Source organism: Pinus tabuliformis, chromosome 1_1 (genome assembly GCF_031772625.1).
Source record: "Pinus tabuliformis cultivar Carrire ecotype Pingquan chromosome 1_1, CPIR1, whole genome shotgun sequence".
Classification (NCBI taxonomy): Eukaryota; Viridiplantae; Streptophyta; class Pinopsida; order Pinales; family Pinaceae; genus Pinus; species Pinus tabuliformis.
In genome coordinates, this window is record NC_142297.1 from 199,777,788 (window position 1) to 199,802,576 (window position 24,789).

Here is a 24,789-nt window from a genome sequence, read left to right on the forward strand (position 1 = left end):
GCAAAGTAGATTAGTTCTTTCCTGCTTTCAATTCAATTCTGCATCTTTATTTCAGTAAGTCTATAGTTAGTTGTAGATCAATCTATTTCAGTTTTGCAGGTACCAAAGAAAAAAGAACAAAAGCAATCAAAAAAGTCTTTCCATTTCATGCCTCGTAGGAACCGAGATAAAACAGGCAAATTCCTACCCAATACCCCCACCACATCACTGAGTCACCCTTCTCTCTTCTTAGGTGGCAGTGATCCAGAAGAACCTATAGGTGAACCTCCTGAGATATACGAAGATCCTATAGCAGAAGAAGAATTAGAGACCATCCCATCTGAAGCTATGGCTGACAATAAAAGAGAAGATGAGAGAATAGAGGGTGCCTTCCCCATCCGAGAGACCAATGGAGAGATGAAAATGAAGAACATTAGCCCCTCCGCTTTACCTCACTTCCATGGATTGACTACTGAAGATCCTGATACCTTCCTGTTTGAGTTTGTTGTCCTTTGTAGAACCTATGACTATACTGAAGATGAGCAGAAGCTGAAACTCTTCCCTTCCACTCTTAAGGATGCAGCATTACGCTGGTTCATGGGCTTACCTGGGAATAGTATCACCACTTGGGCTCAGATGCAGCAAGCTTTCAATACCAAGTACCGGGATTACTATAGGTCCAAGGAAACCAAGGGAGAAATCTTTCGGATGACCATGGGAAATGATGAGTCCTTAGAGGATTATGAGGAGAGGTTCCAACTTAGCTATAAGCGGGCCAGGTGCACACTTGACCCTGAATCCCTCAAGTTGGTCCTGCTCCGAGGAGTCCCTGAAGACCTCTTAGATACCCTTCACATGTTAGCTGGGGGAGATATCTACCAGCTGCCTTATGAGGACATCAAGACTGTGTTCAGAAACCACTCTAGGGCAGCCCGGAAACGAGGTAGAGGCAACCCTCTCTCAGCTGGTATTCCTTTCTCCAAGCATGAGTTTGCAAATCAGTTAGAAGATCTTAAGAGTGAGGTGAGACAGACCATTGCCATGCAACTGGACACATTCAGGATCCAGCAGAAGAAGGAAGAAGCTGAGAGAGCCTTGGCTATCTTCTGCCCTAGATGTACAAGGAGACACCCTAAGAACGAATGTCCATTGCATTCGGTTGAAGTGTGTTTCGTTTGTGAGGAGGACCATCCCACAAACCAATGTCCAACCTTACCTGGATTCAAATCCATGTACCAAGGGATAGAAGCTTCCACTGAACCTCTCTATTTCATCAACCAAAGGAGGCCACAAGGACCTAGACCTTACCAGCAGGGGATGCAAGGGGCACCTCAAGCTTATTACAGCCCCAACCAATCGACTCCTATGCCTTCCTGGGGTCCCCTGCTCATCCTTCCTGGTCTATGCCTCCTCCATGGTCCTATCCACCTCAGTACCCTACTCAACCTACTTCTCATTCATATCATTCACATGCCCAGCCTCAGTGGAATGCACCTCAGTCGGGGTGGAGGCCCCAGTACAACACTCCTCCTGCCATTTTGCCTCCACCACCAGTTCAACCTCAGCCATTACCTCCTGCTCCTCCAAGGCAACCTCAAATGCCTGCTCAACCGAACCCGAACCCCAACAATAGACAGGCCGAGCAGGTATACACTGGGGAAACATCATGTCCTACCTATGTTGTGGAGATCCAGGAGATCAATCTTCGATCCGGAAAGACTCTTCCTGATCGCCAACCTCCTCCCCTAAAGGATGAGGAAGATAAATAGGAAAGTGAACCAAAGGCTATTCCACCCTTTCCTGAGAGACTAACAGCCACCACACAACCCAACCCAGAGGAGGATGAGCTTCTGGGTGAGCTCAAGCAGTTGTGTGTGAAAATACCACTTCTCCAAGCGATCAAGGATGTGCCAATATACAACAAGCTGGTTAAGGAAAAGTGTTTCAAACACCCAGGCAGGCGAAAGAGAGATGCTTCAACCATCAATGTCTTGGGCCAACTGTCTGACCTTATGTTAGGACAAGTCATCTGCCCAAAGTATCTAGATCCTGGGAGTCCTGTAGTAGATGTCCACATCAATGGCACCATCATACCACACACCTTGATTGATCTGGGGGCTGCCATTAATGTGATGACCAGGGATACCATGCTCAAACTCAATCTTCAGGGTTCCTTGAGGAAGACCTCGACAGTACTGCAACTAGCAGATCACTCCACTGTGACTCCCGAAGGGATTGTGGAGGATGTCTTGGTCTCTATCGACTCTTGGGAATACCCTGCAGATTTCTTGGTTCTGCAACCTAAGGCAAAGCTTACTAGATATCCTCTCATTTTGGGAAGGCCTTGGTTAGCCACTGCAGATGCTTACATAAGTTGTCGTGCAGGAAACATGACCATCAAAAATGGTCCTATGTCCAAGCAGCTAGTCCTATACCCTCCTGCCCAACCCTCCTTAGAGCATGACTTACCACTTTGGTTGGAGGAAGGAGAAGAGGATGAAGTGTACTCAGCACCTTTGTGCACCCTAGATACCACTAGAAGAGACCCCCCAACCGAGGATGACTTGATTGAGACCTTGATCCAGAATCCACCTTCCAGTGCACTATCCTTAGAGAAATTGGTGGAGGATGCCCAAGCCAGCACCTTAGTGGATCTTTGTACAACCAACCCTGTCACTCCCAGAGTCAAAAATGTGGAGTTCGGCCCTGAGAGAACGTTAAAGATCAGCTCCTCCCTATCTCCTTCCCAGGAAAAGGAGTTGTGTAGCCTGTTGGCCAGTCACCTAGATGCTTTTGCTTGGAGCTATAAGGAGATGAAAGGAGTCCATCCTTCGGTCTGTACCCATCACATATACATCAAAGAGGATTGTAAGCCGGTTAGGCAACCTCAGAGGAGAATGAATCCAGCCCTTAAGGACATTGTCAAGGAAGAATTGCAAAAACTGTTGGATGCCGGATTCATTTACCCCATCTCAGATAGTGAATGGGTGTCCCCTCTGGCAGGGAAAATTTTAAGAACCCCCCCTAAATTTATAAATATAATAAATGGGTGAATCTCCATGGTATATAGGAAAAATGGAAGGCGATTTTATTAATAATATAATATGTATATATAATTTTTTGGCGAATCTCTCACCAGGCATGGCGAATATTTTACTCAATTATAAAATCTTGTCAGATCTTGGCGAGTCTTTCACTAAATAATAAAACTTTGTAAAGTCCTAGTGAATCTTAGCATAGGCTACATGCTGGTTTAATTCCCCCATTTAAATAGGCTACATTCCAGGTGAATACCATGGGTCAATACCATGTGCCATTTTGGTGAATACCATGGGTCAATACCATGTGCCATTTTTATTTTTATTAATTCTAATATTAGGGTTAATAATGGTTTTTTGCATGGTATTAATAACAATCTAGTCCATGGTATTTGTCCCATAGTATTTTGGCCATAGGTTTCACCTAAATATAACCCATTTTTTGAGTGTTCGTAAATATAAGGTGACTTATGGAGTAAATATAAAAAAATGTTTTATTTTTTAACATACCTCTCGTTTATTTATATTTTTATTAATTTACCATACCTCTTTTACAAATATGGTATTTGGCCCATAGGATTCACTTAAATAAAACCTCTTTCTTGAGCCTTCATAAATAGAACGAGGGTTATGGACTAAATATAAAAAGAGGTTTTATTTATTTACAGTACGTCTAGTTTATTTATATTTTTATTTATTTACCATACCTTTTGAGTAAGTATAAAAAGACGTTTTATTTATTTACCATACCTTCACTTTACTTATATTTTTATTTGTTTACACCCTTACATGTATATAAGGTGACTTATGGAGTAGATATAGATTTTTTTTTATTTATTTAACATACCTCTCATTTATTTATATTTTTATTAATTTACCATACCTCTTTTATAAATATGGTATTTGGCCCATAGGATTCACTTAAATAAAACCTATTCTTGAAAATGGGCGAATGGATTCACTTAAACAAAACCTATTCTTGAAAATGGGCGAATGGAAGGTTGTAAGTCCTAATTTCAAGGGCTAAATTTACCTTTTTTACCCTCTCCCTTAAAATAAGGTGGGCTATTTGAGGTGATTTGTAAAATGTACTATGATACAAAATATTCGCCCACTAAAAATTTAAAACCCCTTAATTTCGGCAAAGGGCGAACATTCGCCCCTAAAATTATCCTTGCCCTCTGGTATTGGTTCCCAAGAAAAATGGGAAGTGGAGAATCTGTGTGGACTACCAAGAACTGAACAAAGCTACCAAGAAAGACCATTTCCCTGTACCTTTCATAGATCAAGTGTTGGATGGACTGGCAAGAAAGAAGTTCTTCTCTTTCCTGGATGGGTTTAGCGGGTACAACCAGATCCAAATCAGCCCGGAAGACCAAGATAAGACCACCTTCACTTGTCCTTGGGGTACCTTTGCCTACCGTGTCCTTCCCTTTGGGCTATGCAATGCTCCTGCTACCTTCCAGAGAGCTGTCTTGAGCATCTTCTCGGAGCTGGTCCATGATGCAGTGGAAATCTATATGGATGACTTCACTCCTTATGGGGCCAACTTCCAGGAAGCATTGTCCAATCTGGGAAAGGTCCTAACCAAATGCATTGAGATGAACCTGTCCCTTAGTCCTGAAAAATTTGAATTCCTAATGACTGAAGGGACCGTGCTAGGCCATACCATTTCTTGCCAAGGGTTACAGGTGGATCCTAACAAAATTGCTCTCATCAAGAAGGTTCCACCTCCTCAAAAGGTAAGGGATGTTCGGAGTTTCTTAGGATTAGCAGGGTATTACCGGAGATTCATCAAAGACTTCAGCAAGCTAGCCTCGCCATTGTTTGGCCTGTTGGCAAAAGATGTGGAGTTTAAATGGACTGACGATTGTCAGAGGGCTTTGAATGAATTGAAGGACAAGTTGGTGTCAGCCCCAATCCTGAGAGGTCCAAACTGGGCCCTACCTTTCCACATCCACACTGATGCCTCGAACAAAGCCATAGGTGCAGCTTTAGGACAAGTTGAGCAAAAACTTCCATATGCCATTTACTTTGTTAGCAAAAACTTGTCCAAAGCCGAGCTGAATTACACTGTAACCGAGAAAGAATTCTTGGCTGTGATCCATGCACTGAACAAGTTCTGACATTATATCACTGGCTATCAAACATTTGTACATACAAACCATGCTGCAATTAGATATTTAATGAATAAACCAGATGTGAATGCTCGTATTATTAGATGGTTAGTTTTATTGCAGCAGTTTGATTTGACCATTGTTGACAAACCAGGTAAAGAAAATGTTGTTGCTGACTTTTTATCTAGATTGGATTTGTCTGCAGATGAGGATGGAACAGTGGATGACCAGATGCCCGATGAACATCTGTTTGCTATCTCAGTACTCTCTCCATGGTTTGCCGATATAGCAAACTACCTTGTTTCAGCATAGTTCCCTCCGCACCTATCTTCAAGAGAGAAGAGCAAAATCATCAGAAAAAGTGCCTCATTTACTTGGATCGGGGGTAATCTGTTCAAGCTTGGCCCTGATCAGATCTTAAGGCGTTGTGTAAGGGAGGAGGAAGTCTTTGATATTCTCCTCACCTGTCATGATGGGACTTGTGGAGGTCATTTTGCAGCAAAGAGGACTGCCTTCAAAATCCTGCAGGCAGGCTACTAATGGCCCACACTTCATCAAGATGTCAGAAGATATATCAGCCAATGTGACCAATGCCAAAGAATGGGGAAACCGAATCAAAGGGATGAGATGCCTCTCCAACCTCAAGTGACTCTTGAGCCATTTGAGAAGTGGGGTATGGACTTTGTGGGTCCAATCAACCCTCCTTCGAGGCAAAGGTCTTACATCATTGTGTGCACTGACTACCTGACAAAGTGGGCAGAGACCAAAGCAATCAAAGCAGCAACAGAAGAAAAGGTGGCCGAGTTCTTAAGAGAAAACATCTTCTACAAGTTTGGCTACCCAAGAGAGCTAGTCACCGATCAAGGGAGTCAGTTCACATCCAACCTAGTTGAAGATCTACTAGCTCATCACAAGATCAAGCATAGGACTTCCACCCCCTATCACCCTCAAGCAAATGGGCAGGTGGAAGTCACCAATAGAGCATTGGAAGGGATCTTGACTAAGGTGGTGAGCAGCAACAGAAAGGACTTGGCAGATTGCCTGGTTGAGGCCACATGGGCTTACAACACCACTTGGAAGACCACCACCGGCTTCACACCTTATGAGCTGGTCTATGGGAAGAAAGCTTTGTTGTCCATTGAATTTGAATACAACACTTTGAGGATGGCAGCTCAGCTGGACCTAGATCTCAGCCATGCACAACAAGAAAGGTTATTGCAACTGAATGGACTGGATGAGCACCGAATGCAGGCTCTCCTTCACTCGGAAGTGGTTGAACTTCAGAGAAAGGTGTGGCATGACCAACACCTCCATGAAAAGCAATTCCAGCCGGGAGATTGGGCCTTGTTGTATGACTCCAGATACAAAGATTTCAAGGGGAAGCTGAGAACCAGATGGCTAGGGCCATATGTAGTGGAAAAATGTCATGACAATGGATCTGTTCTTATTCGGACCATTGATGAGGAAGCCATCCCCATGCTTGTCAATGGTCACCGATTGAAGATCTACAGGAAGCCTCTCTCAAGACAAGAGTTCATCAAAACTATGGAGGGGTCAGTGTTGGTCATAGAGAAGGGTTCTGCCTCTGCTTTGGGCATACACTGAAAAATCTAAAAAAAAAATAAAATAATAAATAATAAAGATCCTTGGGTGAAAACCTTTCTGAGGCGCCCAAGGCAGGTGGTAGGGGTGAAAACCTCATTGAGGCGCCCCTATTGTCTTTCAAAAAAAGAAAAGAAAAAAGATTTGAAAAAGATCCTTGAGTGAAAACCTCTCTGAGGCGCTCAGGGCAGATGGCAAGGGTGAAAACCTCATTGAGGCACCCATGTTATCTTTCAAAAAAAAAAGGAAAAAAGAAAAAAAGAAAAAAAACAATAAGCAAAAAAGACAAAGACAGCAAGTTTATAATGTGAAATTGCATGCAGATTGCAGGTGTTCTATGGAGGAGAGGAAGCCTCTCAACTCAGAGCCAAGGTGTTGTGGGGAAAAATGCATATGCAGGACGATCCTATCCACCTAAGGTGTGACAATGCCTTAGCAACAAACAGATACAGCTACTTTGATTTCTTCCTTTATGAAATGTGAAAGAGGGGAGATCGATAGACTTACCGTTGTCTTCCGTTTGTCCCTTGATCTAGATCCTCTTCTCTTTGGGTGTTCACAGCTACTTGCCTCCTCACTTGCTCAAGAGAACAGCTACTTGATTCCCACGAGATCACAAGAGAACAACTACCTGTGACAAGAGAACAGCTACTTGCGACAAGAGAAGAACACAACACAAAGGCAAATATTCATATTCATAAATGATTCAGGATTAGAAGTAAATCAAATACACCAATGCAAATCATACAAAATACACCAGCATATAGGAAAGAACCAAGATAGCTTTATTGATTGATAACAAGGTTCAGGAAGAGATACAACCCAGAGGGCTCCAACCCAGCATCTCCTTCCCAGCAGAATGGAATTCCTTCTTCAGCTCCCTTCAAAGCATTAAGCACCCAATGATCCAATCTCAAACCAACAGCAATTCTTTGCAATAACAAAATTCCAGCCTCCTAGATCTCATGGAGGAGAGATCTATATATAGTTATTTTGGAGAGAGGATGAGTCAGCTTGAGATCTGACTAGTGTCCTCTCCCTCTCTCAGTTCTTGAGTCCACTTGGAGGTTCTTGCTTCCACTTGGAGATTTGGAACCTCTTACTCATCACCAGTCGAATTCCCTGATGCAAGTGTCATTTTGGAAGCTTCCTGAGCATTGACACATTGAGGAATGAGCCTACCACTTGTCCAAACTCGCTCAGCGCAGGTAGCCTTTGTTGGAGTTGGCATTCAACGCAGGTAGACAGTGGAGCAGTTGACATTTAGTGAAGATGCTCAGTGGAGCAGTTGACATGATCCTGAAATGACTTGTTTTTGAGTGTTTTCAGGTGGAGAACTTCTGTGAATTGCTGTGGTTTGTTGGCCTTGTTCCTCTAGGGGTAGGAACAACATGTTTAGGGACTTTGGATCCCTTGATTATGGACATTTCATGCTCAATGCTGTAAGGCACAAAAATGTCTATAACAGTTGCCCCCTAAAGTATGAGGCCGTTTATCGGGTGAAATGCTTTATCCAGGAGGGTCCGAAGTTCATCCATTTGCTGGGAGGAGACCTGTAATAAGATACAATACAATACATTATGATTCATATTGCTTTCATGATCTAGCTGAGAAGGGCATTCCCATGCTCAGCTTTATAAATTCATTTTTGTACATAGAACAGACGATCGTCTGATGGTAGACTGATAATTTTGGTGAAATTATCATCCTTTGAGTAGGATGATCATCTACTGCAATGATGTACATGTCAAATGTCTTTATTTTTCCTGAATACATATCGCAGCCCGGATGGATGAAACTAGATCTGGGGTCTTCAAACTCATTCGATCTTCACTCTAAGTACAAGTCGATCCATGTGAGAATTGCGCTGAAGTCGAACATGGAAAGACATCGCTTGATTACCGATCAATGATGTAAACCGTTAACAAGCGCGAGAGGAATCACCGATAATGATAATGACCCTCAAGGTACTGCAGTACAATTCACGTGGTGTGAATAAAGGACTTGGCGTCGAACACCACGCAAAATCTCCTGGTCGAAGGTCATTGATGTATACTTGTCGCCGGAAGTGAGAAACTTGCCATTGAGGCATGCAAGCTTCAAAGTACTGAAGGGGTTGTTCCTAGATCAACTTCTTGGATAATGAGCTGATGTCGACAAGAAGTGATCCGTCAAAGGAGGGCCTTAATGAATCCCACATCAGTGACACAGAACGGAGCTAATGATTTTAGTGGAGGTGAGAACAAACTGTGACATATGATTCAGGGTGGCGGTCATGAATGGATGAAGGATAATGTATGGCAGTGGACGGGACCAGGTTGACTCTTTCCGAACGACTTCTCTTGAACATATGGCGACACTGATGCGATGGATCGGTAGCATTACCCCAAATATGGATGGTATGGCGAGACCATGGTGATGTGACCGGGGAATGAAACAACCCAACCCGATTGTGGTACGGAGGAAAAGTGTCATGTTCAAGAGCGACCTGCTACCATCAAAGTTTTCTTGATTTTCTCCCAATTTTTCCCCAGTCATTGCTGACCAGTACCTCTTTATTTTTGTCAAGCTTGAGGAGGATAACATATGCTTGTTCTATGACCTGCCCTTCGGGCAAGCCCATCGCTATGTTTTAACGAGCCTAGGGATAGTGAAACTCGTTCTCGTCTAAAGACAAGTTTGTCGCTATTTAGTGATTTTAACGAGTCTAACGACAAGGAAAACTCGGTCCTTTTCATTTTTAGAGAGTCTGAAAAGGTACATAAAGTTAACTCCAAAATTCCTTTTTCGTCATCTAATCCCTTAAGTCCGAAAAAGTATAAAACAATATAGAAGGGATGAGTTTTCAATAGTTTTAACGAGCCGAAGAAACAAGCGCTCGATCTTTTTGTGCAATAATCCCTCAGGTCCAAAAAGATTAAAATCTAGAGGAGGGATAGCACTTCCGGTTGTTTTAACGAGCTGGAAGGCCAAAACTCGGCAATCTTTTCATATTTTACGAGTCAGTTGAAAAGAGCTTAAAGAAGACTCGTCTTTTGAGGAACGAGTGATGATCAGGGGTAGCAGCTGATTCCAGGTACAGGTTGGAATTTTCCAATCACGACAGTGTCACAAGGATGGCTAGGTGAAATCACTCTTCGCAGTTGTTCCTCAAAATGGGTAAACAATCATATGGAGGTGAACGATCGGCCAAATGAAAAGTGGAGGTGACGGTGCAAACACGACCAAGGCTTTTATGGTTGATCAGGTTACATACACAATGGTTATTTACCGGGATGGGTTCATTTTTTAACGAGCTTGAATGCGCCAAAACACTGCTCAAAATAGGTTCATTTTTTAACGAGCTTGAATGCGCCAAAACACTGCTCAAACTTATGTTTATTTTTTAACGAGCATGAACTATGTGCTAAAACTGCTCGGATCTTGCGTTTATTTTTTAACGAGCATGAACTTTATGCTAAAACTGCTCGTTTATACCAGTCATATGATAAGAGTGTCTCATTGGAGATTGCTATTTTTTATGGAGCTTCATCTCACTAAGCTTTGCTCCGCATCCTTTCTTTATGCAAGTTCGGAAACGGCTAATCCTACGAGTTTAAAGGGTTAGACCTACAGGTTTAAAGGGAGGACCTAAAAATTTAAAAAAATAAATAGTCGCCCCTTGCTTGCACTCCAAAAGGTTTGCATGCCCCCAGGTATAAAACAGAGTTTCAAGGTTACCTCTACTTCTTTTCCACTAAAACTTTTGTTTTACCGAGAGAGGCTTACCTCTTTCAGGTTACCCAAGGATTGTCTTGTTAGTAGTTTAAACAAAACACTTCCTCGACAATGTCTATCGAAATAGACAAAGGTGGGTGAAAAATAGTTTATTTCACTCACATAACTTTAACAAAAGAATCTTATTCTAGAACAACCCTCTTCCTAGACGGACGGGGTACGGACTAGTCATATTCTCCCGCGGAAACCTACCCTATACCCAAAGTTCTCTGCCAAAGCAGACCAGGACGCATGCCCCCTGGGTTCCAGTCATATCCTCTCGGATTACTCGCGCTCATTAGGAGGACGGACCGTGGGTTGAGACACTTCTTGCGTGAATTGACCATTTAAGGATGGTATCTGACTATTTGCGATGCGTGATCCGGGGAATGAAAGTTGGTCCACGAGCTTGACCATTCTTCCTTCATGCGGAAAACACATTACTCTAAAGAGTGATGAGACGATGGCTCCCATGCAATATGTATAGTCTCATCCAAGGAGTAGGTTATAATCCAAGGGTCCTTGAACGACCATCATGTTCATTTGAATGGTCTTCCCTTTCAATGTTATTGGCATATTGGGGAGGATCCCTAAAGGGCGACTGGTTCCCTTATCAAAGCCTGATAGATTTCTCATTTCAGGCAAAAGCGCAGGCGAACCAAGCACTTTCCAAGCAATAGAGGAAAGGATACTCACAGATGCCCCTTCATCAATAATTGTACCAGCCATTACCATTCTGTATATTTGGACAATAATTCTGAATGGTATGCTAGCTGGCAAGCGGGGTCTGCCTAGTTGGTTCCAGTCAAAGGACACAACCAGGTTGCTTGGTGGTGGGACCGAGTAGACGGCCGGATAGCGCTCTGATGAACTTCCTTCCTGCGATAAAGGAATGGTGGCATTGCCCCCTTGATCATCAGATTCAGTGCTGATGAAGAGAATTTGGACGGTGTCGTCTTTATTCTCCTCTGTGATGGTGTCATTCGAAGAGAGAGCCTCTGAAGGCAAAACTGGGTCAACTGTCGTTTCAACCTTGACTTTCGTCAGGTATGGATTCAGACGGTTCATCTTCAATGACAAGTGCTTCGGCTGACCACCTGGGCGGGTCAACCGGATTCTCAACTAGCGAGGGATTTGGCAAGAGTCTTTGATATCCAGGAGGAAGATGCGCTCGTAAAATCGGGCGATCTTCCAGAACTCTTTTTGCCTTGTCTAAGAAGGGACAACGGTGGATGGCGTGATCACCTTCACACAGTCTGCAGGGAAATTTAGCTTTCCCGCTCTGTCCTGGGGCTTCACTCCCACTAGTTGACGGTGAGCAGTCGACATGGCTATCAGAGGTCGATGCTACCGGATTGTGCAATCAGGGGGACCAGTCTCTTAGTATCTGGGGGATACATGGACAATCTCTATGGAAGTGGTCTCCCCTGCATATGACGCATGGCGATTTAGGCCTTACGAGTGTTGTGTGTGGATTTTTGTTAGATGACACTTGTTTGCCCCCAGTCGCCTTAGGCTCCTTCTTCTTCTTTTCTTTCTTCTTCTTCTCCTTCTTCTCCTTAGGAACCCGGTTCTTTGTTCGACCAGTTCCGTCAAGCGAAGAGGAAGGAGGAGAGGAAGATGAAGTGGAAGGCTGGTGGGCAACTCTTGTCTGATCTAACTGTTGACTCGACTGTTCAGGAACGGTGGTATTCTGAACGACACTGGTTGAAAAGAGCCAGACTCGTAGGCCAATTGTCAGTCCTGGAAGCGACAATGTGGCCATGTGGGGCGCACCAACATCTCCCCAAGAGGAGAAGGGACTAGGATTTCCACCAAGGGGAATTCCTTGGTTGGTGTGCTCCAACTTTTCAACCTAAAGATCAATGCGGGAATAAGGGTGATTGTTTCGTTTAAAATAAATTGTTAACGACGCTTTAGACACAACTTGTTTTTTCACTTTTAAAGAGTCGAGAAAAAGCTAAAGATGACTCTAGTCTCCTTCGATGTTTTAACGAGCCCGAAGTGAAAAATGCTCGGATGGACTTTTTCTGTTATAGAGTCTGAAAAAGGCCAAAAGAAACTGCTCTGGAGATCTAGGCAGAGGGTGTGCCAAACTTTTCGCAAAACCGCAGAATACTTTTTACGGTACGGGCGGTCGATCTTCGTGAATTCTGTGTTCACTGCATTGCGATCAGTAGGGCGGCCGACACGGCTTCCTAAGGATAAAGGATATATGCCTATAGGGGTCTCCCAATATATACGCGACGGCACGTGGGAGCACAATCCGTACTAGCGCTATCGTCCCTCAGGAGGAATCACCCACCTTCTACGAGATCGACAGTCACTAGGCTTAACGACGCCGGAACACGTCTCTAGCCTAGACCTCTATGTTGTGCGTTATGTTGCAAAGCGTTGTTAGGTTCATTCAGTTTATTTTAAGTTGATCTTTTTAGAAGTTTGCCTTTCAGGATCACCACGAGATGTATGGTACAATTCCTAAATGCAGTCTAAGATGATAAGCAAGCTTTATTATCTTTTCAACTTTGAAAATCCTAGCTACTAAGGGAAAAGAAATACACTATCTTTTCTCAAAGAGCAATCAGCACACTCTAATGCACTCTTTCCTAAATCAATCATGCAAACTTATCAAAATGCAAATGCACAATGCAGGTGTTTGTTTTCCGCTTTCTTAGTATTAATGCCTACAAAGAAAGCTTTTTGTACAACTTTGAATTCGCTTTTAAATGACAGATACAAACAAGTTTACTTTTTCGAAGTCAACAAGGGTAGAAGAGATTACAATCACTTTGCGATTTTCGAAATGAATACTTGTTTCGACACTTTAAAAGAGACAAATTCAAACCAATAAGCAAAATCAAATGTATAATCAACTGTAAACAGCCAATGAACTCTCTCCTAAGATCACAATCAATCAATCAATCAGATCTGAATCAAGGGCTACAGGATGATTATTTCACTCATGCAAAGGAAAACTGTAAATGACGCCACAAACACATAAAAACACTTACAGTCTTTTTGTACAAAAGGAGGCGGAATTCAAGCAAAGAAAGGGGTTATCAGACTAGTACCTATGCTGGTTAAAGGCTGCAAAAAACAGAGATCAAAACAGGGAAAAAGACAGCAGAGAACCCCAGCTGCACAAGGCTAAACTGGTTCAGCGCAAGTCTAACACTGTGGAGTTGACATTCAGCGCAGGTAGCCTTCACGGGACCTGCGTTGAAATGCAGACTGCCTTCACAGTGCCTGCGCTGAAGGAGAAACTCTCGTTTCTCTTGGGTTCCGGGTCATAAAATGCTCAAAAATCAACTGTTTCAGGCCAAATCAGAAACTCAAGCAAGGTATAATCAAAGGGATGCTTTGAGAGGGTACTAAAGACTATCACAAAGGATCATCAAGTCATTTGTGAGTCCATTGTTCAGATCATAGACAAAAAACCCAGTGAAGGATCAAGGCAGCAACAGTCTACTTTGCGAAGCAATTCGATTGTTGCTGTTGAGTCTATGAAGCAAACAATGATGTAAACAAAAATAAAATGACTACAACAAATCTCCCCAGCGGAGTCGCCAATTTGTTGTGGGGAAAAATGCCTATGCAGGACGATCCTATCCACCTAAGGTGTGACAGTGCCTTAGCAACAAACAGATACAGCTACTTTGATTTCTTCCTTTATGAAATGTGAAAGAGGGGAGATCGATAGACTTACCGTTGTCTTCCGTTTGCCCCTCGATCTAGATCCTCTTCTCTTTGGGTGTTCACAGCTACTTGCCTCCTCGCTTGCTCAAGAGAACAGCTACTTGATTCCCACGAGATCACAAGAGAACAGCTACCTGTGACAAGAGAACATCTACTTGTGACAAGAGAAGAACACAACACAAAGGAAAATATTCATATTCATAAATGATTCAGGATTAGAAGTAAATCAAATAAACCAATGCAAATCATACAAAATACACCAGCATATAGGAAAGAACCAAGATAGCTTTATTGATTGATAACAAGGTTCAGGAAGAGATACAACCCAGAGGGATCCAACCCAGCATCTCCTTCCCAACAGAATGGAATTCCTTCTTCAGCTCCCTTCAAAGAATTAAGCACCCAATGATCCAATCTCAAACCAACAGCAATTCTTTGCAATAACAAAATTCCAACCTCCTAGATCTCATGGAGGAGAGATCTATATATAGTTATTTTGGAGAGAGGATGAGTCAGCTTGAGATCTGACTAGTGTCCTCTCCCTCTCTCAGTTCTTGAGTCCACTTGGAGGTTCTTGCTTCCACTTGGAGATTTGGAACCTCTTACTCATCACCAGTCGAATTCCCTGATGCAAGTGTCATTTTGGAAGCTTCCTGAGCATTGACACATTGAGGAATGAGCCTGCCACTTGTCCAAACTCGCTCAGCGCAGGTAGCCTTTGTTGGAGTTGACATTCAACGCAGGTAGACAGTGGAGCAGTTGACATTCAGCGCAGATGCTCAGTGGAGCAGTTGACATGATCCTGAAATGACTTGTTTTTGAGTGTTTTCAGGTGGAGAACTTCTGTGAATTGCTGTGGTTTTTTGGCCTTGTTCCTTTAGGGGTAGGAACAACATGTTTAGGGACTTTGGATCCCTTGATTATGGACATTTCATGCTCAATGCTGTAAGGCACGAAAATGTCTATAACACAAGGATCCTTATCATACTGCCAGGAGACCTCACTAGCACCTCCTCCAAGAATATTCAGTTCCTCCAAGGTATGTGCACAATTTCATCATGGCTTGAGTCTTCTACAGGAAGATGCAGACCTTCTACAGGAAGATGCAGACTTTCTACAGGAAGGTGCAGACTTTCTACAGGAAACGCAAACTTTCTACAGGAAGCTCTGTATTTCTACAGGAAACTTCCTGTAGAAGTTCAGGACGGGCCAGAATTCATTTTATGAGGAGATCTAACAGCTAAGGATCGGTTTAGACACATGCAAGCTACTGTTGTCACCCTTGCACACTGTTGTCACCTTGTTCCACCATCCTTGTCGACATGCAACGAAGTTACCTGCACCAGCAAAGCAGATCAATGAGTTATCAAGGAGAAAGCAATTTTTAAGGTAAACAAATGCTGAGATCTCATACCATATCCATCCCAGTCATCCAGGAGCTCCGGGAGCGTGATCGTGACGCCAGATCCTTCGTCGTGCAGCATGCACCCAAGGAGGAAGAACTGTTACAAGACATCCCGCGAGAGTCCTGTAACAGTTAAGCCCGCTAGAGTGGATACCATTCACAGCACTGGCCATATGCAATGAAACGCGGGCGCATGCAGCCAAAGCATCCAATCCATCGTCAGCAGCCTGTAAACATGAACCTCCGGGCCTGTGCAAATTCATCAGCGGCAGATAGATCCACTCATCATCGTCCAAAAGCCGAAAAATCGTGTTGCAGCCGCGCAGGTAAGTGTCTCGACCCTTCCTTCCATCAGATTGCATGAATTTTACTTTGAATTGTTTGCAAAGTGTGAGGTGAATGGGTTGAGCGGTGGTATGGTCATTTGAATGGCCACGTCGACCAGTTAATGGTCTAGTCGGATGTTTGGGTGGCGGCCATGACAAAAGGAATGGGCAGCACACACGTGAGAGAAATCCCGTCGGGAAAAACGAGTCTAACGAGAATGGCGGCGGCGGATCTGCTGGGGGATGATGCGGCAGTAAGTGAACTCGCAGACAAATGATGGAACAACGTCATCCAACGGTCCGGCGGGGACAGCTCACCCCCGCGCCACGGATTCTGCCGATTCAAATCTAATCGGCTAGATTGCCCGCATGCATTTATCCTTCACCATTTGAAACGCGAGTGAACATTCGGATCCCTCTACAGTTCAAAACTCCGAGCCTTTGGCTATCAGAACGCCTGTGAAGCTACAGCAAGAGCGCAGACCCACTGCAGTATTCCCCGGAAATCGCGCGCTCCTACTACAGGAAAGTTGCTCCTACAGGAACGCTGTTTCTACAGGAAGGCGGGTTCCTCACGTAAAAAGGTGGCAGATTAAAAAGGTAACCCTGAACTCTCCCTGCAATTGGTTTTTAAAGGTGGCAGAATCGTTGTCTACAGTCTGGTCGTAGGAAGTTGTTGCAAGTGTTGTCTGCTGTGCATAGACTGTCGTTCTACAGGATGTCAGTGTAATTAAAATGTGTTAAGGTCCTTAGGGATAAGTTTCGTGGATTATGAGCATGACAGAAGCGTAATTCTACGCTCTGTCTCAGTAAGCTAAATTTCTTCCGCATTTGCCACCTCTAGTTAAAGCAACAGTTTTTATCATTCCGGGTGGGTTTATTAGACGGGAACCCACTGATTCATCAAAGTTGAGAGAAAACCAGGAGTTGGTGGAGCTCTTCACATGGGTGCAATGGATATCCTTTTGTGACAAGTTGCAGGGGTATGACGACGAAGTGGCAAAAGAATTTTTACAAGCTTTGAGGCCGAAATCCAAAACATTGGCCACCGTGAATTTGAGGGGCCTAAGCCTCAAGCTCACCCCGCAATATATCAGTCGAATTAATGAACTTCCAATGGGTTTGCCATGGGATAAGGAAGAAAGGAAGTTGATCCAGCAGGCCAAGAAAGAATTCTTTCCACCTGAGGAGGAATTCTCGGAGGACAAAAATGGGGTGCGTAGAACCAGTTTGCTGCCACCATGGAATGAAGTTAGCCTACAGATCATGAAGTATATAACCTGTGAATGCCGTTTTAGCATTGTGTATGGGTATCACTTTAGGTTTCTCACTGAATTGAGGCACCAGATTGATCTTCCTGTAGAAAATAAACTGAGCATCCCTTATTTCCTGCTACAGTCTTTAATTGAGTGTGCCACAAAGTTAAAAGAAGGCATACCAGATCAGGTAGCCCACCATGGATTGATCAAACTTCTTGTGGAGGATGCGCTTCATTCATATAAGGTTCCCCTCATGGGAAGCATTCAGAAATTTGACAAGAGATGGAGACATAAGGATGTTGACTGAAGAAAGTGGTTCCTCTAGCAGTGAGGAAAAAGAATCAGTGGCCGCGGGAAAGAAAGAAACAGGCCAGAAGACCCCGACCACAGTGCAGAAGAAAGAGCAAAAGAAGAAGCATGAGAAAAAGGATGACAAAGGAAAAGGTGACACACCCATCTTGTCAGTAAGAGAGAAAAGGTTGCAGAGCAGAACGGACAAAGCTGAGAAGGTCCACATCAGCACAAGTACCTCATCAGCACCCGTAACCAAACCAAAAAGCAAAACCCATGCAGCAAAGCAAGCCAAGGTGGCGACACCTGTGTCTACAGGAAAGCAGAAATAGGCTTCTACAGGAAGCCCGAAAACAGAAAAAGGGTCTTCTACAGGAAGCCCGAAAACAGAGAAAGGGTCTTCTGCAGGAAGCCCGAAAATTGCTAAAACAGGGTCTTCTACAGGAAGCCCTGACAAAGTGAAACCCAAGGAGAAGAGAGCTGATATTCGTGAGAGGGAGGCAGCAGCAGTGCTGGCCGGTCTCAGCACACCTCCTAAGCCAAAGGAGAAGAGAAAGAGGGAGACCCCTCTATACTTTGAGGTTCGAAGAAGTGTCAGGATAAAGACGGGCAAGCCACAGCCTCCATCCAGCAGCCAAACCACTACAGGGGGTGCCCCTACTTCACCCAATGAGAGGTCCCCCTCGAAGATATCGGTCACCTACGAGAGTGGGAGCCCAAAAACAACTACTTGGAAAGGGAGGTTGGACCAATCGGTTTCAAAAGCCCGGCTCAAGGTCAAGGAAACAGAGAAGGGGGAAGGAGCGGCACCCTCATCACCACCAAGGACAGAACAGGCAAAGCCACCAAAAGTAGGAAAGAAAGAGAGTATTCTGGAGCCTAGTTCTCGGCCAAGGACAAGGAGCCAGAGCAAAATTGCTCAAGGATGAGCAAATATTTTAGCTGGGGGGTGATGATGAGCCCCAATTTTTTGTAACAATTTGGGCTCATTTGGCCTACTTACCTTGCTCAACCCTTCATCTTTCAACACTTATGCATTCATTTCTTAGTATATTCGTGTTATTTGTAGGAAGAAGGGCAGGCATTATATCTATGTGGCTAATACATGACGATTTCAGGTTTTTTGGCATTAAAGGGAGCAAAGAACACGCAAATGGAGACAAGGAGACAGCCAAGGTGGCATTGTGGGTTTATAGGGAGGTTGTCCACAGTCTTGATGACCTTCCTCGTGATTTCCACCTTAACTCCGAGCTCCAACAACTCTCCCCACCGAGCTTAACGGCAGCCAACGGATTCTACAGGAACAGCAGTTTAACTTTCAGTTGGACAGCCAAGCTCCACAAATTGAGGAAGCCAGCTTGATCTTCATCATATATAAATATGAAGGCCGTAGCCTTCGATAGGAGATTTTTGAACTTTTGAACTACTGTTGCAATTTCTAAGCACGAGCTACAGCTCGGTTTTTGCTGTTTGTAAGCCAGTTTTGGCATGATGTTAGACTCGTGATTATTTAATAAAGGCAAGTAGCTTTGGATTCAATTCTGAGTTTTTAAGGGAGCTATAGCTCTCAGGTTAGGGCCCAACCTGAGAGCAATAGACCTCCTTCTCCTTGTATTATTACTTGTTTTTCCTTTCAGCACTTTATTTCTTTGCTTTGACATGCATTTGAAAAAACACAGTCTGCTGATTTAATTTCTTTAATGTGATTGAATAGGATTAGTTTATGGTTAAAGTGCTTTTAGTTGCTTAGATTAGAGTAGGAGGATTGTAATTCATTAGAGCTCCAAAAAAGGTTGATAGTGCACTTGCTTCCATCTCTGTTTAGAGATTGGGGGTGTGGGCTGTACCAACCACCAAAAAAAACGCAGTCTTATACTTTCATGCAAGCTGCAACACAGTCATTTCAATTGTAGATCCATCCATGCATTCTGATCATGAGCACTACTTCTTCGTTCCAACACCATGCACGAATTTTCTCCACAATTTACATTGCTGTTCATTGGTTTAATAACACAGTTAGAATAGGTTGATGGAATTCTTGGTTTTGTGCAATACATAGAGGATTTGTTTCTTTTACACTGCAAAGCATCACTTGATCGTGTTCTTCTTCTTCTCAACCACGCCTAAAGCCACTTGCTCGACCTCTGTTCAGCTCGTTAGCCTTCCAACCCTTCTACTTCTCACGTAGCTCCATCTTTGGTCTTTCCATTGCTTCCACCCTTCTATCCACCAACCAACTGTACCCACTCTTTCCCCATCTTATCTCTCTGTCCCTGAGCCATCTCAAACTCCTCCTTCACCTTACCCATCCATCCATACAGTTCCTCCACTCCTCCAACACCCAAAACTCCAACTGTCGAACATCCTGTAGAAGTTAGCAGACTTCCTGTAGAAATCCTGAGTTTCCTGTAGGATCCCTTGCAGACATCCTGTAGAAGCATGCAAACTCGGTTGCCAAGCATCTGAACATTGTGGACTCCTGTGGAATGATGTTAGTGATCCCCTGGAACCTCTCCTAGCCCTCCTGACCTTTTCCAAGCCTTCCTCCCTTCGCACTACCCCTGCACAGTCAAAACCTAGTAAGAAGCACAATCACAATAACTCCACCCAATTGAGCAAAAATACAAAAATGAGTTCTTTTCAATGAAAGTAGTTTAAATTCATGCATCTCATCTCACTAGAAGTAATGGCATCATTTTTAGACATTTGCACTCCCACCATTGCATCGTAGAGATTAAGCTAGTCAGATTAGGGTTTACTACGGTTTCCATGTTTTGGTTGGCTTTCAGTTCATTCTTGCAAAGTAGATTAATTTCCTTTGAGATAGCCTTCGTCCATCATTTAGAAAGCTTCTTCTGAGAACATATAGAAGTTGGCTTGAGCCCTAGCGGACTTGTGCCAGCTGACCAAGTGACAGTTGCGACAAGAGCTAGTACTTGTGCATAGAGCACCGTCGCTTCCAAGTTTGTTACGAACTACCGAGTTGATAAAATTAGAGATAGGAAGCTCCAGGAGTTGTAGCATTATTGCTACAATACTGGAGCCCACCAGTGCTCTATTTTTGTCTAATGACTGCATTTTAATATATGATAAGACAGCGTTCTTAAGTTTAATTCGTGACTGAGTATTGATTTGCCAAGGTTGCAGAGGGCCCCTGTACACCAAGGCTCTGTACTACTGTATAGTTTCTTACTTTCTTCCATTATGTTACTTCTTTCATAATCAATTGCTTTATATATTATACTGTTCTGATATCCATGTTAACTGTTTTCCATACTTTCTTTTATGCTTTCTCATGATATTCATGTTAACTGATCAGTGTTTTTCTTTCAGGTTCTTGTAGACAGCCTGGGAAATTTACATAGTTTTAATGACTAATGACATGAAATCATCTTGTCCTTCTGCTGAGTTATTTTCTGAGTTTTAATTTCAGCATTGTCATTTCTTTCAGTTTTGTTTTGCTCATTTACTTTCATGCACTTTAGATATCATATTACTCCATTTGTTTATGATTACCTCCTATAGCCAAGCGACTCAAATAGTGAGGAATCAGAATATTAGTTGATGTAGTATGATTTAGTTTACTTTTCTGCAAGTTAGTGATTAGATTACTCATGTCATTTTCAGGAATTGAAATATGAATGTGTAGTTTAATCTTAGCTTCATTTTATGCAATTTCATTTCCTGCAATTTAGATATCAAATTACTCAATTTGTTTATGATTACCTCCTATAACCAGAGCGAGTCGAAAGGTGAGGGGTCAAAATATGAGTTGAAGTAGTGTGATTTAGTTTACTTTGCTTACAGTCTTTTGAATTTCTTTGAGTTCAGTTTTTATTTTCTTTTTATACAGCAGCAAGAATACTGGGCTTCATTGTCACTAGCTCACTATTTTGGTACATTTTTATTTTTTTTCTTAGGAATTGATTTCATCACAGCAAGTTTTGAAACCTTTTTAAGAACTTTAAAGTTTGGAAAATCATTGTAGAAGTCACCATTGCCATCCATACTTGACTTTCAATTCTGCCATCTCACATTAGGGAATCAACAGAAGATAAACCCAAAAACAAACCAAAAAACTCAAAAACGACAAAGAAATAAGAAATCGGTTATCTTACATATACAATGCACTTCACTTCAACGGTTTACGACTCTCAGATTGACATTTTAAATAGAAATTTAGGACACACTAAATTGACCAAACATTTTTGGCACCATTTCCGGGGAAGTGAAACTAGGTAGCCAATTTCTTAAAAAAAAAAACAAGAAAATTTCAAGGAAGGTAAAAATTGATAACTTCTCAAAGTATGCTCTCCTCTTGCACCTAGTGTGATTTGGAGGATCAGAAAAGAGAGTTATTGGTTTAATAATTTCTTGAGTATGCTCTCTTCTTGCATCTAAAATGACCTGGAAGATCAAAAAGAGAATTATTAGCCCGACTTGAAGAAAAATAAAAAATGACATGCATAGAGCAAGAGATTCTAGGGGAAGGTTTTTAGCTAGGGCCAAGAGTTCGATTTTTACAGCTCCATCTACTTCAAGGAATAGACAAGAAACACCTCCATCATCTCCAACTCACACTCCTAGCCTTAGGATTCCTGGAATTGAAGAGGTAGTAGTTGAATTAGGAGACTCTCCCACACTATCCACCGAATCTGAATTAGAAAAATACCCTTTCTTTACTTCTACAGGAAAACACATTGTAATTGAGGAAGTAGAATCACCTGAAGAAGAAGAGGGAGAAATTCCTCCTCGTTTGCCATTAGTAGAGGAACCAGAGGACTCTGAAGTCTCTGAGGAAACTATCATGGCAGAGGAAGTAGTAAACGGATTCGACAGAGGTAGAGGTAGAGGAGGAGGAGGAAATAATGGAGGAGGTAGACGTAACAATGGGGGAAATAGGGATGGAGATAAATCATTCGGATTTCCTATAGTTGATGAGGATTCTCAAGCAATAATGAAAAATATCTCACCATCTGTCCTCCCAAACTTTCATGGGTTATGAAATGAGGATCCTGAAACATTTCTATTTGAGTTTGAAGTCGTGTGTCGAACTTATGATTATCTGGAAGACTCTCAAAAACTCAAATTGTTTCCTTCAACATTGAAGGGAGATGCTTTGAAATGGTTCATGGGATTAGTCACTCAATCCATTAGGACTTGGAATGATATGAAACAAACATTTTTGGATAGATACCTGGACTATTGTATGCCCACCGATCACAAGGATGAGGTATTCAAAATGGTGCAAAAAGAAGATGAAAACTTGGAGGATTTACTTGAAAGATTTCAATACAAACCTAAAAAGAGAAAAAATGAATAACTTAGATGAGGAAACCTTGAAAGCCCTTCTATTAAAGGCCCTTAGAGATGAATGGATAGATATTTTGAACATGATGGGAAAAGGAGATATATCTCAACTTCCACTTCATGATATAGCAGAGCTATGTGTCCATCTCTCAAGGGGAAAATCTAAAACTGGAAAAGGGCCTAGATATCCTTCTCTCATTAGAGAAAACAAATCTGCAACTAGATCAGTAAGTAGGGCTGATATTGGCAACATGATTGATTAATTCAAAACTGATATTTTAGGGAGTCTTAGTGAGCAACTATACACCCTTAAGATACAAAACAAGCAGAAAGCAGAAGCTGAAGCTTTGGCCATCCTTTTTCCAAAATGTAGGAAGAAACATGCTCTAAGGGAATGTCCCTTGGATGCAAAAGTTGTAGAAACATGTGTGATTTGTTCAGAAACCCATGAGACCAAGGATTGTCCTTCAATTCCTGGGCTCAAAGCTGTCTTTCAAGAAGATCCAAATTCAATTGAGTCTCTCTGTTTTGTTTCAAGGAGACCTTGGCAGGGGCAACAAAATCAAGGGTTTAACAACTCTATGAACTTTCAACCCCCACCAAATTGGAATCCTTGGCAACAACCTTGGTCCAACCTCAAAATTCTTTTCAATCATGGGTGCAAGGTATGCAAAATCCTTATGGGAGATTTGCTCAATTTTATCAATATCCTCCATCTTTTCAAAATCAACAAGCTCCACAACTTCCAAATCAAAATCCACAACTGTCATTGCCATTTCCACAACAACAGCAACCTTCTCAACAGAATCCAAATTCTCAACTCTTGCTTCCATTCCAACAGAATACAAATCAACTACCTTCCCAGCCATTGTCGAACCCTAACAATAAAAACCCTCAAAATTCTTACATGGTAGAAGGACAACAATTTCCTACCTATATGATTGTTCCTCTTAATGATGTACAACTCAGATCTGGTAGAGTTTTAGACAAGCCTTCTATAGATACTCAAAAGCAAAGCATTTTTTAGGAAGATTCTCTTGAAGTCAATAAATGTTCTGAAGCACGTCTTCAAAAACCAAGCACTCAAAAAGAAAAAGAAAAAGAGTCAACCCCCACAACTCCTATAGTTGAGCAACCTGCATCTTCATCTACACCTCCTTTTCCTGAAAGATTACAAATTGACAAAGGGGTGGAAAAACAAATCTTGTTGCCTGATTATGATTTTCTAGATGAATTAAAGAATCTCTGTATCAAGATTCCCTTGTTACAAGCCATTAGAGAGATTCCTATTCTAGCAAAAACAATAAAGGAGTTGAGTCTCAAAAGACCAGGAAGGAAACCAAGAGATACAAGAAGAATCCACCTGGTAGGAAAAATTGCAGATATCATGATGGGAAAAATTACTATGCAGAAGTATGTATATCCCGGTAGTCCAATTGTCAAAACACATATCAATGGGGTAGATATTCCAAATACTTTGATTGATTTAGGGGCTGCTATAGACATTATGAGTAGACAGACTATGGAACAGCTAAAACTTCCTAATATTCTTTTTACACCTACTTTACTGCAACTTGCAGATCGATCAATTATTAAACCAGATGGTGTATTAGAAAACATTTCGGTCTCCTTAGATTCTTGGGAATATCCAGTAGATTTCATGATTTTAACTCCCAAGAGTAATCTAGGAGGACACCCACTCATTTTAGGAAGACCTTGGCTAGCCACAGCTGATGCTTTTATCAGTTGTAGATCTGGAGATATGTATATTTCTGATGGTAATTCGACAAATAAATTCAATCTGTATCCTCCAGCAAAAGCAATTACAGAAGTAGGAGATAATGAACGGGTTGATGATGAGGATACTATACAACCTGTCTTTACCATTTCTGAAATCAGTGAAGATAGTCAAATTCTGAACACATTAGAAAACTTTGAAACATCTTCAGAATATGACCACACACAATTTCAGTTAGATTCTGACATTGAGTATCTATCATCTAGAAAAAT